Below are 15,537 nucleotides of genomic sequence, written 5' to 3' on the forward strand. Positions count from 1 at the left end.
ATTTCTGAGACTGCCTCGTATTCTAGGCACATCCCTATGGCAATAAAATCCTCAGCATCACATCCCGGCCATGACAGCAGAGGGAATCTGGAGTAGCTAAAAATACAGATCCTGCTGCCTCAAAAGCTTGCACACAGCAGGGGACTGCTTGTGACCTCCACACTCCCTTCCCCTGTGCCTGATGCAGACACCAAAGGCAGGTTGTGAGCAACCTCAGCTCCAAAGGCAAGTAAGAGCACCATTATTACATGGTGATGGGCACTAAACACAAACACATCAATAAACCCTTTTGTGTCTGTTGGGAAGAAACAGAATTCTTCTTTCCCCCCCAGACCTGCCTGGCACGTCAGGACAGACAGGTGGGGTCTGTTGCTTTGTTGTTGTTTGTGCGGTGATTATTTCTCATTTTGCTTTGCATAGTTAAACACCCCAAAGATCCCTGGCATTAGCATGCACTATAAATCTCCAGGACACTGCAGCTGTGACTGGATTATTTATAGCTCTGCTCTTACATTACCAACTCCAAAACATCACACAAAGAGGAAGGTAATGAAATCTCCATCTCCCCAGCCGTGCTCTCTAATCTGAAACGACATTTCTAGGAGCCATTTTCACTGAACCAGGGAGTCTAGAAACAAACACATTCTTATCCTCCCACTCACAGTCAGACAAACTCACAACTCTCACGCACGTACACAATCACACATTCTTCCTCTGCTTCTCACACACAAACTCAGTAACAGTCTCATATATTCACAATCTATTCCTTTCTCACGTGTACACATACACACACATATATATATCTCCTCTTTCTCTCTCGCCTGCTCATACAAACACAATCACGAACACACCCTGTACCATAACGAGGAGCAGAATTTAGCCCACTGAAATAGCCCATATTTACACCTATTAAAGGCTACAGATTTACAACCTTGTAAGTAAGATCAGAATCTGCCTCTCACTCTCTCTCAAACATAAATATCCATAGCTGCTCTTGAAGTTGTCTCTTTCCTTAGCACCCTCTCTATGCATTAATCATTCAACATTTAAATCATTATCCACTTGCTTCTTTTTGCTTTGTCAATGAAAATTTTTAAGCATTAATTATCAAACTCATTCTCTATGAGGTTTTCTTGGCTCTTTTTAATTAGTGGGTGTAAGTGTCAATTTATAGTCATCTTGTTCCATCTTCAAAAATATCCTGTGTATCATCTACATTACAGAACACATTTTGTGTGTGAGAGAGACTGTGAATGTGTTTGAGATTATGAATGTGTGAGCTTGTGAATGCATGGACGAGATTGTGAATGTGTGTGTGATCTGTGTGTATGTAGAAAATACATGGAGATGTTTCAGCATTAGAAAGCCTAGAGTCTTGAAGACTTTATTTTACAGTTTGGATTTTATCCTATGACTAAAAAATGCTATGGATTCTAATCCCAGTGACACACTGCATTGGATCAGCCAACTTTAGGTTACAGAGCAGGAAATCTGCTTTCTGAGCTGTATATGCTCAGAGGAAACAGTAGGAGGAGGATCCAATTTTATCTGGGGGTGCTCATGACAAAGCACTCAAGCTTCACTCTCATGGTTTATAATGGAAAAGATTGGACTTTTTGGGTCCAGCACTCGTGCAATCCTGCAGTACCAAACTTGCATATGCAATCCACTGCACATGAGCAGCCCTAAAATAACAAACTAGTTTGGTGCAAACAATAACAAATCATGGTGTAACAAAATACATAGACTTGAGATTTTAGGTTATAGTGAACATTATTTTGCCATAAAGATGGGGAAAAAGTGTGAGAGAGGCTGAACTGCATTTGAAAATATAAGATCATTAATTATAAACTGATTATGGTCACTTTTGCATGTACAGTAGACCCTCAGAGTTACAAACACCTCGGGAACGGAGGTCATTTGAAACTCTGAAATGTTTGTAACTCTGAACAAAATGTTATGATTGTTCTTTCAAAAGTTTACAACTGAACATTGACTTAATACAGCTTTGAAACTTTACTATGCAGAAAAAAATGCTGCTTTCCCTTTATTTTTTTAGTAGTTTATGTTTAACACAGTACTGTACTGCATTTGCTTTTTTTTTTTGGTCTCTGCTGCTGCCTGATTGTGTACTTCCAGTTCCAAATGAGCTGTGGTTGACTGGTCAGTTCGTAACTCTGGTGTTCATAACTCTAAGGTTCTACTGTATAACTTTCACAATTCTGAATGTTGTAGTCAACTATTCCAAAGCATAAGCTATTCCAGAGCATAAACGGTTCCCAATTTCTTTATTATGCTGGTAGGCTGCAATTTGTATTTAATACAATGGGATGGATGTAATCAAGAAACAATTCGCTCCTTGGCAATCGTTTCCATTACCAGATGCATAGAAATGGTGGGGGCCCCATAGCTGCCAGTTTGGGATAAGACAGGCACTAGGGGGAAAGCCTTAGTTCTCTGTAAAAATAGATCACTAGACAATGTTAGATCTGAGTCAAGAAAGTAAAGTAAATAAAATCTCCAAAGCAATAGTGAAAAGGTGAGGGCTCTGGAATGCTTTCCCTCTGTTCAGACAATGTTCAGGTTTGCCTGTTCCAAGTACAGCTATTATGTCATCCCTTTTCATAAAGCCTCCACTTTGGGGGGAACTAGATGGTTAAGGGGATCAAGAATGTGATATGAAGCTTTTCACCCAAGGGCTACAGATATTAATTCTATCCAGATTGGTTAGTGACCAAAATGTGTTGCCATCAGATGGCTAATCAATAGTCTGTGTTTGCAAGATTATGATCATTTGTATTATCGTAGCACCTAGGAGTCCTACTCATGGACTGTGACAGAGAGACCACTTGGCAAAGGGTCCCCTGGCTTTACAAACTCATTATACCAAACACATGGTTTATAGGATATTTTGTATAAAGAGTAATACCTAAGGTTTATATATAGAAAGCTTGACTTGTCAAGATTAATAATCATTGTGAGATATATGTACAGGTAATATTTAAGGAATAATGTATTTATACTGAAAGTATGCTTTATGGACTTGGAGTAACAATTAGTCATCAGGGGAAAAAATGTGTCTAAGGATGGCCCATTCAGATGGGCCAGGGTGTCACCCCACTCCACTTGGTTGGTGATGCAATTGTTTAGCCTTGTGCAATACTGAGACTTTGAACGGGAAACCATCAGAAGCAAACAATCAAACCCACCTGAATGTAAAAAAGTAACTTTACAACAAGATGGGTTCACCTGTCTATAAAGAGAAACAAAGGCTGTTTTCGGTACAACACAGAGGAGGGAGAAGCACTCTGTATTCAGTCACTGAGGAAACCCCTTGTGGAGCACGGGTGTTTTCATGAATGTTTGGATCCTGGTTCTTGTGAAACCAGCCAGCTCTGCAACACACTGAACTTTGGGGGGAAAACATACTTTATTAGATAGGAAAGGCAACTATTAATAAGTGTGTGCCCTAGTTCATGTTTTATGATTTTATTTTGTATTGTAACCATTTGTTTCCATCACTCCCTCTTGTTTCTAGTTGAATTGCTATTCTTTTTTAAATAAACCTTTGTTTTATTACAAATGCTGAGTGTGATACATGAGCAGTGGTTTATGGCAGTAGTTCTCAGCCAGGGGTACGTGCATCCCTGGGGATACGCAGAGGTCTTCGAGCAGGTACATCAACTCATCTCTAGATATTTGCCTAGTATTACAACAAGCTGTATAAAAAGCATTAGCAAAGTCAGTACAAACTAAAATTTCATATGGACAATGACTTGTTTATACGGCTCTATGTACTATACACTGAAATGTAAGTACAATATTTATATTCCAATTGATATATTTTATAATTATATCGTAAAATAAGAAAGTAACAAGTTTTTCAGTAATAGTGTGCTGTGACACTTTTGTATTTTTATGTCTGATTTTGTAAGCAAGTAGTTTGAGTGAGGTGAAACTTGGTGGATACGCAAGACAAATCAGACTCCTAAAAGGGATACACTAGTCTGGAAAGGCTGAGAGCCACTGATTTAAGGTAAAATTAGTAAAATGGGTTATACTGCTCCTATGGGGCAGAGGAACTGGGATTTCTGTGAGTAGCCAGTGTCAGGGGCTGGATAACACAGAGGAATGATTCAAAGGGACTTGGTGACTGGGGTGCACCTCTTGTTAACCTGCAAGGCAAAGACAGGCCTGGTATAGCCCCTGGAGAGTGGCTGAAAAGCTAGTGGTGTTAAGAAGCTAACATCCAGTTACCACAAGCAAAACTCCCTCACACTGGAGGCAGGGGGTAACAAGCTGACACACAGTCCTGGGTGCCCCAAAACCCATCACATGGACTCCACTGTGCTAGGTGATATACGAATACAGATGAGTTTGTAGTTTCAGTTCAGTTGAACAGGACTGATGCCTGCCACAAAAAATACATCTCAACAGGCTCTAACTGATCCCTTTGCTAACAGCTTCAGTGAAGAGGCCAGGGTCTGAATGAGCCATGAAGACAAAACTAGCCGGTCACTCCTAGAGGCAGCCTCTCCAGTTAAGAGGTGAGGTACTGGAAACTGTAGCGAGTAGGAAGCTGGCACTGGTGTTACCCAGGCTATAGTTCTGTGAATAAACAGAAACCTTCAGTTTCCAGGGCTGTCAGCCAGCACTTTTAATTAGTACTTAAAAATAGAATAAATAAAGTTTATATTTTGTTCTACGGAGGAATATAAATAAGCAGAAACAACAGTATGTTTCCAAATAATGGAGCATCTCTCCAATGTAATGGAAGTTGTGTTGGGAATACAGCTCATGATTTTATTGCATTTATTTGTATACATATCTCTTCATGTGCATCTCTGACATGGTTAGCACACTACCAGAGCAGCAGTATAATGTGTTATTCAGCCAGTAACATATTCAAATGCAATATTACCTGTGTCAGTAATATGAAGGTTTAAAAGAATATGAGCCCAATTCTCATTTTTCACTAATGCCATTTTACTGGTTTGGCAGCGTAAAGGGACCTGCCAAAACAGTGTAAAGTGGTCTTAGTGTAAATGAGAATTAGGGCATAGATAAGCATATCTGCCTCCAAGTCTCTACTAATTTCTTTGACTGTTTATTCTGGTGTTATCACATACTGACCAGTGTATAAATAAAACACGACAAGGAATCTGAATAAGAGGGTGACAATAGCTTAATAGTTTCTCTTAGAATATAGCTGGGATCAGTGTAGAGACCATAAAAAAATTCTGGAGTTGATTAGTATCAGTCCAGTTCCTGGTGGACAACTGTTCATGTCATTACAAAAACCATCTGCAGCAACACAATTGATCCCACTGTTGGAAACTCAGCAGAGAGGCCAAGGATGAAATACGCCATGGAGTGTGATCTCCTCTTCTTCCCCTGGTATCTCCAGGTCAGGGGTGGAGTACATTGGTTGGACAGTATGGGTGAAGTTTGTACTTCCACTGCCTATGCTTTCTTTTTTTCCCCAAGGATAACTTCAGTCATTAGAGCTGTCAGTCCAATGCCTTTCATCAGCATTCAATTCTCTGAAAGAATTTTTAATGCACTCAGTTTTTCAGTATTGTATTTTTATAGGCTATTTTTCTTACCTTTCATTTTCTGTAAAAACCAACTTAGTCTTTTAAACTCACATTTCCTTCTGATTTTATCCTTTTCCACTTGGCAAGTGTTGATATTTTTCTGTGACTTTCCAATGATAAATAAAAGGGAATTGAAATCAGCACGACCCCTTTTTATTTACTTATCTCTCTGGGCACTTCCATCATTGATAATATCTACAGAAAAGTGCACAGGTCTGGGGTTTTTGCTCCTGCAAAACCATCAGAAGAAGCTTACATATAGTTTAGTCTGACCTATTAAAATGGTGATGAATTTAAGTTTTGTCTTTCTTAGAAAAAGAAAAATGAACTTGACAAATCAGAGAATTGATCTGATATCAACAAGATGAAATTCAAAAAGAACATGTGCAAAGCACTTCACTTAGGAAGGAAAAATCAAATGCACAGCTATAAAATGGGGAATAACTGGCTGGGTGGTAGTACAGCTGAAAAGTATCTGGGGTTATAGTGGTATGAGTCAACAATGTGATGTAGTTTTGAAAAAGGCTAATATCATTCTTGGGTGCATTAACAGGAGTGTGGCATATAAGACTTGGGAGGTAATTGTCCCGCTCTATTCAGCCCTGGTGAAATCTCAGCTGGCATACTGTGTCCAGTTCTGGGCACCATGCTTTAGGAACAATGTGGATAAATTGGAAAGTCCAGAAGAGAGCAACAAAAGTGATAAAAGTTTAGAAAATCTGGCCTATGAAGAAAGATTTAAAAAAAACAACGGGTATGTTTAGTCTTGAGAAAAGAAGACTCAGAGGGGACTTGATAACAATCTTCAAATATGTTAAGGACTGTTATAAAGAGGATAGTGTTCTCCATGTTCACTGGAGGTAGGACAAGAAGTAATGGGCTTAATCTGCAGCAAGGGAGATTTAGGTTCGATATTAGGAAAAACTTTCTAACTGTAATGGTAGTTAAACTCTGGAATAGGTTTCCAAGGGAGCTTGTGGAATCCCCATCACTGGAAGTTTTTAAGAACAGGTTGGACAAACCTGTCAGGGATGATCTAGGTTTACTTGGTCCTGCCTCAGTCAATGCAGGGGGCTGGACTTGATGACTTCTCAAAGTCCCTTTTAGCCCTTCATTGGTATGATTCTATGAGTAGTTAAAATCTATCTAGTCAGGTCCAAATTGTCAGCCATTCTCCATTTTAGAGAGACAAAGTGGGTGAGGTAATATTTTTTATTGGACCAACTTCTGTGGGTGAGAGAGATTTCAGAGTAACAGCCATGTTAGTCTGTATTCACAAAAAGAAAAGGAGTACTTGTGGCACCTTAGAGACTAACCAAAGCTTTTGAGCTTACACAGAGCTCTTCTTTTACCGGAAGAAGAGCTCTGTATAAGCTCAAAAGCGAGTCTCTCTCTCACCAACAATAGCTGGTCCAATAAAAAAATATTACCTCATGCACCTTGTCCCTCTCATCCTGGGACCAACATAGCTATAACAGCACTGCATAAACCCTCCATTACAGGGATGTAGTAAATTTGAATGCAATCATTCGCATATGTACAATCTGCATTTATGCATGCAAATCAGGTAATTAGGTGCAAAATTACGTGATTTGAATATGTAATGTTAGAACTGAGCAAGTAATATGCAACAAAAAAAGTATACTATTATTATTTTCTTCACAAAGTGTCTGCAACCAGACTGGGAAATAGTATTTTTTATTCAAAATGTGTCTATTTCATAAACAAATAATTTTGGGTCTTGCAGATTTGTTTGTGAACTGTTCATTGTGAATATTTCACGTTGAATTGTTTAATTACATAAGTGAAGTAGTATCGGTTCTGTTTTCTGTTTGGATACTCTGTATAACTAACCAACTCAGAACAAACTCTGAATTCTACAATCAAATCTACAATTTAAAAATTGCTGTCACTGAATATTAAAGCTTAAAATTCAATTTTTGTCAGTATTTTCACAAATAAAGCTTGAGTACTAGAATGTTCATGGAAAGTGAATAATAAAGAGTTGTAAACACAGCTGCATCAAAAATTGCTTTTGAATTCAAATATTCATTGATTTTTCTCTATTATTCATGCAACCCAATTGCCATTCAGTGTGTACAAATATGTGGTTTGCATACAAAAGCAGCTGCATATGCAGAAAAAAAGAAGCTAGCTGAAAACATTGTCCTTAGAGTCTGGGGGATTTTGAGGGGTATATATAACACAGACACTCCTTGGCAAAGGGTCACCTATTCTTTGCGACCAACTCTTGCCTCAAGCCTGACAAACTCACTACACCAAACACATGTCTTGAAGGGTATTTTTAATCCATAAGGGTAACCAGTAAGGTGTCTACAGAAAGACTAACCTATCAAGATTAATAATTATTGTGAGATGTTTATACAGCTAATATTTAAGGAATAATGTGTTTATATTGAAAGTATGATTTATGGTTGTGGAGTAAAAGTTAGTCACCAAGGGATAATATGTCTTGCTGGTGGCCCAAACAGGAGGAAGTTGTCATTCCATCTTAGTTAGCCAGTGATGTAATGCAAGCCTCACTCCGTCTCCAGACTACCAGTGGAAAATTATAAGAAAACTGCAAACAATCACATATTTGGAGGCAAAAATGGAACATTACAACAGAAAGGGGATCTCTGAATGGAGATAAGACTGTTTCAATATAACACAGGGGGAACAGGCACTCTGTGTACTTTCACTGAGGAAACACCTTGTGAGAGGGGGGTGTTCTCATGAATGTTTGGATCCTGGTTCCTGTAATGTCAGTCAACTCAGCAACAGAGTGAACCTTGTGGGGAGAACCTACTTTATTAGATAGAAAAGGTAACTGTTAAGGTGTATGCCCTACTGTGTTTGTTTTATTTTGCATTGTAATAATTTGTTTCCATCTCTCTCTCGTTTCTAGTTGAAGTTCTGTTCTATTCTTAAATAAGCCTTATTTTATGTTAATACAAGTGGTGTGTGTGACAAAGGAATGGTAGTTTAAGGTAAAACTGATAAATGGGGGTATACTATTCCTTTGGTATAGAGATTCCAGTATTTCTGTGAGTAGCCAATATCAGGGGATGCATATCAATGGGGATTGATTCAATGGGGCTTGATTCAATGGGGCTTAGGAACTAGGGTGCACTTTTTGTTAACCTGCAAGGCAAAGACAGGCCTGGCATAGCCCCAGGAGAGTGACTGAAAAGCTGGTGGTGTTAGGGAGTTCACACCCAGTTACCACAAGCAAGATTCCCTCATGCTGGATGCAGGGGCTAACAAGGTGACTCACAGCCCTAAGAACCCTGAGAACTGCCACAGTACATTAATCCCTCACTGGGTCTAAAGGGATTAACAAGAGCCTGTGGGTGCAATCAGCCTCACCCCACTATACCTGCATAAGTGTAAAACCTGGAGGGAGGAGTTAAAAGGGCTGAATCTGGCTAAATTAGGCCCTGACCAGGAAGGCAAGCAGATCTCTGGCTTTCACTCTGAGAGAGAAGCCTAGCTGGAGTCAGGGAGCTGAACAAGACTGCTGGCAGATAGAATCTCCTGCAAGAAAGGTATATCTGCAACAGGGAGACAGGACCCATGAAGTTGCGAAGAGTGTCAGGAAGTGAGTCTGCCCACAACTCTATGGGCTGGTGAAGGGGCCTCAAAGGAACAGTAAGATTTCTGCTGACTCAGGGACCGCCCTGTGTGAGGAAGAGGATAAAACTGTCCTGCTGCAGAACCAGCTGAGGGTAGAAAGTGCTACAAAGCTCTGAAGTGAGCCTGTGAAAGAGACTCAGAGAGAGGAAAGCTAATGATACATTGGGAGTCCAGGAAGAGGTTGAAGCAAAGGCCTAAGACAGGGCAAGGTAGGAAAGAGTCCAGGGAAGCAGCAAAGAGTCTGTGTAATCAGCCCTTGACTGCCTATTCAAGGGTCACTGGACCAGAACCCAATGGAGAGGGAGGACCTGGGTTCCCCCACCAGCCAACTGAGGAAGGTGAAGTGGACACCACACCCCCAACAAGGGGTAAGGGACTAGTAAGTCTGAATTTGGATTGAGGTTCCAACTTGAAGCTGCAGCACTATTAGTTGTTGGACTACTGGTTTACCACTAGGGGCTGAGTCGCAAGAAGCAGCAGACTACTAGAGGGCCAGAACAGCTCTCAGCAGGCCCTGAGTCTGCCACACAAACAACACCAAACCCAGGCACCGGGGGATGCATCAGCCAGTGAGTCACATGCTTACATGGATACTTTCTAAAGAACTATAGTATAGTATGACAGCTTTCAGAGTAACAGCCGTGTTAGTCTGTATTCGCAAAAAGAAAAGGAGTACTTGTGGCACCTTAGAGACTAACCAATTTATTAGAGCATAAGCTTTCGTGAGCTACAGCTGTAAAGTAGAGCAGTCACATCCTAGGGACAATCAAATTAGAAGCATTCCCTCACATACAGACATGGGGGGCAGGGTTGGCTTAGTGCAAGATAAGCATATACCCAGAGAGGGCTTTGGGATCATCCCTGACTTTGAGCTCTTCTTCTCTCCCACATCTCCTTTGTCTGCCGATGTATCACGTCTCTGCTACTCTACACATCTACCACCATGCTTCCTTTGGTTCATCGTCCTTTGTTGTGCTCTGTCTGGCTCAGAATGTCTGTTTCAGAAGGTAAACTTTTCAGGCACAGAGTGGTCTTATTGGTCTATAAGGCAGCATGTACACCTATGGTGCTCTAGTTGTAGAATGAATGAATGAATAAATAAATAAATTCACCTCTGCTGCAGTGAATAGCCAAACCTTCATCTCCTTTCACATCTGCTACAGCAGCTCTCTTCTCTTCATCTCCACAAGTCCCAGATCTCAATACTCCAGCATGTAAAGAATTCTGCTGTCTGTGCCCTAACAAATGCAAAGAAGCACAATCATGTTGCCTCATCCTGTGACAGCTCCGCTCGTTCCCTATTCATTTCAGGATTAAGTTAAAAATGGCCCTTCGTTGTTTGTAAAATCCGGCACAGACGGACTCCCATGGACCTTGTCTCTCTGTATTCCCCTCTCTGCTCTCTCCTCTTGTCTAGCATCAACCTCTTCTCTGTTCCTTCCCCCAATTTCACCAATGTTGTTACAAGAGCCTTCTCTTCTGTAGCTCCTGCTGTCTGGAACAAACTTCTGATATCTCTGCCTCACAGACTCTCCACCTCATTTCAAATAATCACAACTAATACTTTTGTTTTCTCTCTTGCTTCTATCTCATCGTTTCTTTCTCCATCTGCTATTATTTGTTTATTCCTGTAATTTAATTATCTAACTTTTCAAAACATTTTGGACTAGTTTATATGAAAAACACTATGTAAAATAAAATTGTATTGTGGGTAATTGTTTTGCACTATTGTTTCCATTTTCCCCAGGTGTTCTTTTGCAGCTAGTTTTTAAATATGCAAACCACTTCTGTGGCATGGGAAAAACCTGCAGAAAATGTTGGACCTTTGTTTATACTCTTCTTTCCAAAAGCAACATCTGCATTTCTGTAATACTTTTACACTCTGTGGATCTGTTATAACTTATAAATACAGCTAGAATGTGTTTAGATGTATTCAATATAGTGGAAAAGATTATTTCCCTCCCAAGAAAGTGTTATATGTTAATGATGACTCATTTCCAGGAAGGGGGGGAAGAGGACTGAGGACACCCCCACAGGGAGACATGCCTCTTGTCTGGACTGCATTCATTAGAACATAGGTACAGACATACTAAATCGCATCCTGTGTCCATCAAGTCAAGAATCCTGTCTCTAAAACAGTGTCCCACATTAGATGCTTCAGAGGAAGGTGCAAGAAATCTGCAGTAGAGAGACATAGGATAGTCTGCCCATGGCAATTTTATAACCTCTAATACTCTAATAAAGTAGAGATCGGCTTAAGCCCCGATGCGTGAGGTTTTAGATCTCTTCCAAAACTATTTTAGTATTTACTATTATAACTGTGGATATTCTTGTTGTTCATATAAATGACCAATCCCTTTCTGATTCTAGCTAAGTCCTTGTAATCAATGCCATTCTGTGCAATGAGTTCCACAGTCTAATTATGTGAAAAAGTATTACCCCTTTCCAATTTTGAATTTTCTACCTTTCAATTTCACTGAATGTTTCCTTGTTCTTGTATTAGGGGACAGGGAGAATACATGTTCCAAATCTATCTTCTCTGTATCATGATTTTATATAATTTTATCATGTTTCCTCTTATTCATCTCCTCTCTGAGATAAACAACCCCAAGGTTTTCTATCACTCTTCATAGGAAATCTTTTCTATGACCCTAATCATTCTTGTTGCCTGTCTCTGATCCCTTATAATTCTGCAATATCTTTTTGAGATGGGGTGACCAGTACCAAACACAGTGTACTGAGTTAGGACAAATCATTGATTTATATAACGGGCATTTCAATATTGTATGTATTATTCAACACCCCATTCCTTATGCATCCCAGTATTTTTGATTGCTTTTTTTGACCATAGTTGCACATTGTGCAGAAAGGTTTTCAGTGTCCACAGTGATGCCTAGGTCCTTTTCCTGAGTTAATACATTTAATTTAGAACTCAGTATGGTGTGATAATAGTTGATAATATTCCCGCCAATGTGCATATCTCTGCATTTATCATTAATTTCATCTGCCACCCATTTACCTACTATAAGCATGATCATTACTACTGCTATATAAGCTTTGTCTTTGCTCACACATCCCCTTCCTACTCTTCATCATCCCACTCATTGAGTCTCTTAAAATAAGGGACCATGTCTTAGTCTTTTGTGAAGCAACTAATACACCTTTAGCTGATACTAAATAAAAATTAATAATCAAGATAACTAACAAGATCAAAACTCAAATGCTGTCATCTTGTGACACCCTTGACTCTGATTATATGTTGCCCCCGTCCCAGAAACCACTGATTGTAGGTAGTCCCTCATTCTTGGATGTGTGATTGGAAGGGATGCCTCACCTCAAGGCCCAACAGTGGCACCTTTTTATTCTGTCTGCAGTGCCTTCACTGATTCTTAATGTCATGCAAATATTTCTATGTAGTCCCTCATTCTTGGATGTGTGATTGGAAGGGATGCCTCACCTCAAGGCCCAACAGTGGCACCTTTTCATTCTGTCTGCAGTGCCTTCACTGATTCTTAATGTCATGCAAATATTTCTATGTATCTGTCCATCCAGATATGTACATGTCCCTCATAACAGTGTATGAGCACCTTCCAAATACTTAGATAGAAAATAATAACAGTATTTCTGTCTTCTTTCCCAGCCTCCTTTTTCTCTGCCTATGGCACACATTCTCACTTCATACTCTACTCCAGATCCGGAGTCTCCACATCTCCTTGACATGTGATCCTAAAGAGCTATATTTTTATTTCTTGATCTTTCCTGACAGCAATCCTCCCCTCTCACACCCAGAAATTTCATTTATATAAGTGAAAAAGTACAGCAGCACATCAATGTAACCTTTATAAGTCTAAGCTGTGGTAAAAGGAATTAGAAAACACTGAAGAACAAGAATGTGAGTACAGTAGAACCTCAGAGTTACGAATACCTCGGGAATGGAGGTTGTTCGTAATTCTGAAACTTTTCCCATGGCTGCAGCACAGCTGCAGGGAAGGGGTGTGGTGTGGTTTGGTCTCTATATGTCTTGGGTAGCAAAGTCTGAATTCCATTCTTGCTCTCCCTAAACATGTTGCTTGCCATTTTACACATGATTTCCTTGGTTTTCAAACGCTTCCTACCCGTTTGCTAAATACTGTAGATGTGAGTTTTTAAAGTGGACAGTGAAAATCAAATTTCGACCCAAGATCCTTTTTAATAAAAACAATTTAAAAAATTAATACAAATGTTCATTTTTTAAAAAAAAATTTCAATTAAGAGAAAGTGCTTATACCAATATGTAAACTGTCCCCTGAGGTATATGCAAATCAAGCAGTGGGCTACTGTAATGGAATACAATTAGCCTGATTCATCTATCCTCACAGTTCAAAAATGAAATGCAGAATAAAAAATAATCACATTAAAGCAATATTAAAAAGTAGATTTTTAAAAATCACTTAATTATGAGTATTCAGATTTTCGTAGTGTCTAGAAGCCCTAGTCATGGACCAGGACCCCATTGTGGTAGGTGCTATATGCTTTATTTGTAACAGCAGGAAGGAGATGAATTGATTTTTAAATTATTTTTAATCTCACATTGTCCCATAAACAATGGTGCTGCATATCCACACCTGTCACTGCAGCCATACATAGCTGGACAGCAAAGACAATGCTTACTTTGATGTCATGTGCATTTCCATGGCAACCTACTTCTGTCATACACATATGATTCAGAGGGACCGTGGATAGAAATGGTGTTTAGCAAGGTGCACCCAACAAAATATCCCAGTTAACTGCTTTGATCATGAGAATTCTTATAATGACCCCATTCATTTAAACAATATTTAGTTGTAGGTAATGTGTGGCGTGTTTATGATCCAGCAAGATTCTTTACACCTGCCTCCCTAGGCATGCCCCAACACAGCTGAGGATTGCAGATCTCCAGGGAAGAAGAAAAGGGTGGAGACCTACCAAATGACAGAACCTTCCACCATGAGGAGGTTTCAAGCCCTAACTTGTAAAATATGTGCAATTCACTAATATAAAAATAAAACCATAAGAACTAAAAAGATATAGGAAAGATGCTGCAACCCATTGAAAGACCTTATGCAAGTTGCTCCTTCATTAAACACATTCAGTTATCAAGAAGCACTGCTTCCTCATATGGCATAGAGATTTCTGCATTAAGAGAGACAGATACACAAGTGACTGGGAATTTCTGCATCATTTCCCAATACTTACCTGTCACCATAAACTTCCAGACAGTCCTTCAAGGAAAGATTAATTAATGGATTAATCAATTTGCCTTGGTTTCTGGTCCTTTTTAACTCAGCTTGATCAAAAGTCCATGGGAAGATAACAATTGATAGTGTCCCTTGTGCCTCCATCCCTTCCACCCCCAAAACAGTAATGATCAAGGGCTACAACTATACATTGGAGAGGTTGGCAGGGGGGAAGTTGATGGGGGAAAAAACTAAATTCAAGGCTACAACTGACATTTTTTCATGTCAAAAGCATAAGAGTACATACAACACTTATCAAGTTACATTTCTTCAAAGGATGCTTCCTTCTGATTTAGAAAAGGGAACAATCCTTCACTGAAGGAGGTGAGATAGAAGAGATGCACTAAATGCCCTTTTTCGTCTTTACACTGTAAGCTCTTCAGGGAAGGGATTATATTTATGTGTAGTGTGCAGTATCAAGAACATTAACAGCATTAAATAAGTAATAAATTACTGTAAAAATAAAGTCTATGGTTTACCCCTGGCTGGAGCCCATGCCAGAGCTTGTTCCTTAGTTTTAGTTCCACAGGTTTTGCCCCTTCCTTAAAATTATTTTTAAATGTTTTTTTCTTTACAGAAAAGTAAAAGGAGCCAAGGCCTAGTATGTCAAGTTGATCAGATCAAAGGCAGCAGCAACATAAGATCAGTCAGAGGCCTATAAATTCTAAGATCTATAATTTCCAACAATAGGCCAGATACTCAGTCCTCCTGCCCCTGTTTCCTTGCCCACAAAAAGTGGCTGCCCCACCCCAGCTGTACACCAGTCTAAACATGTTTAGTAAAAATCCAGGCTGAGGCATGATTTTTCTCCTTCACTCTTCAACATGCTTAGCGAAAGACACAATCACAGAAATGTAGGGCTGGAAGAGACCTTGAGAGGTCATCAAGTCCAACTCCCTGAACTGTGGAAGGATCAGGTATACCTAGACCATCCATTATAGGTGTTTGTCCTGTTCTTAAAAACCTCCAATGATGGGAATTCCACAATGTGCCTTGGAAGCCCACTCCAGAGCTGGACTACCTGTATAGTTAGAAAGTTTTTCCTAAGA

Source organism: Lepidochelys kempii, chromosome 6, assembly GCF_965140285.1.
Source record: "Lepidochelys kempii isolate rLepKem1 chromosome 6, rLepKem1.hap1, whole genome shotgun sequence".
In the NCBI taxonomy this organism is placed as follows: domain Eukaryota; kingdom Metazoa; phylum Chordata; order Testudines; family Cheloniidae; genus Lepidochelys; species Lepidochelys kempii.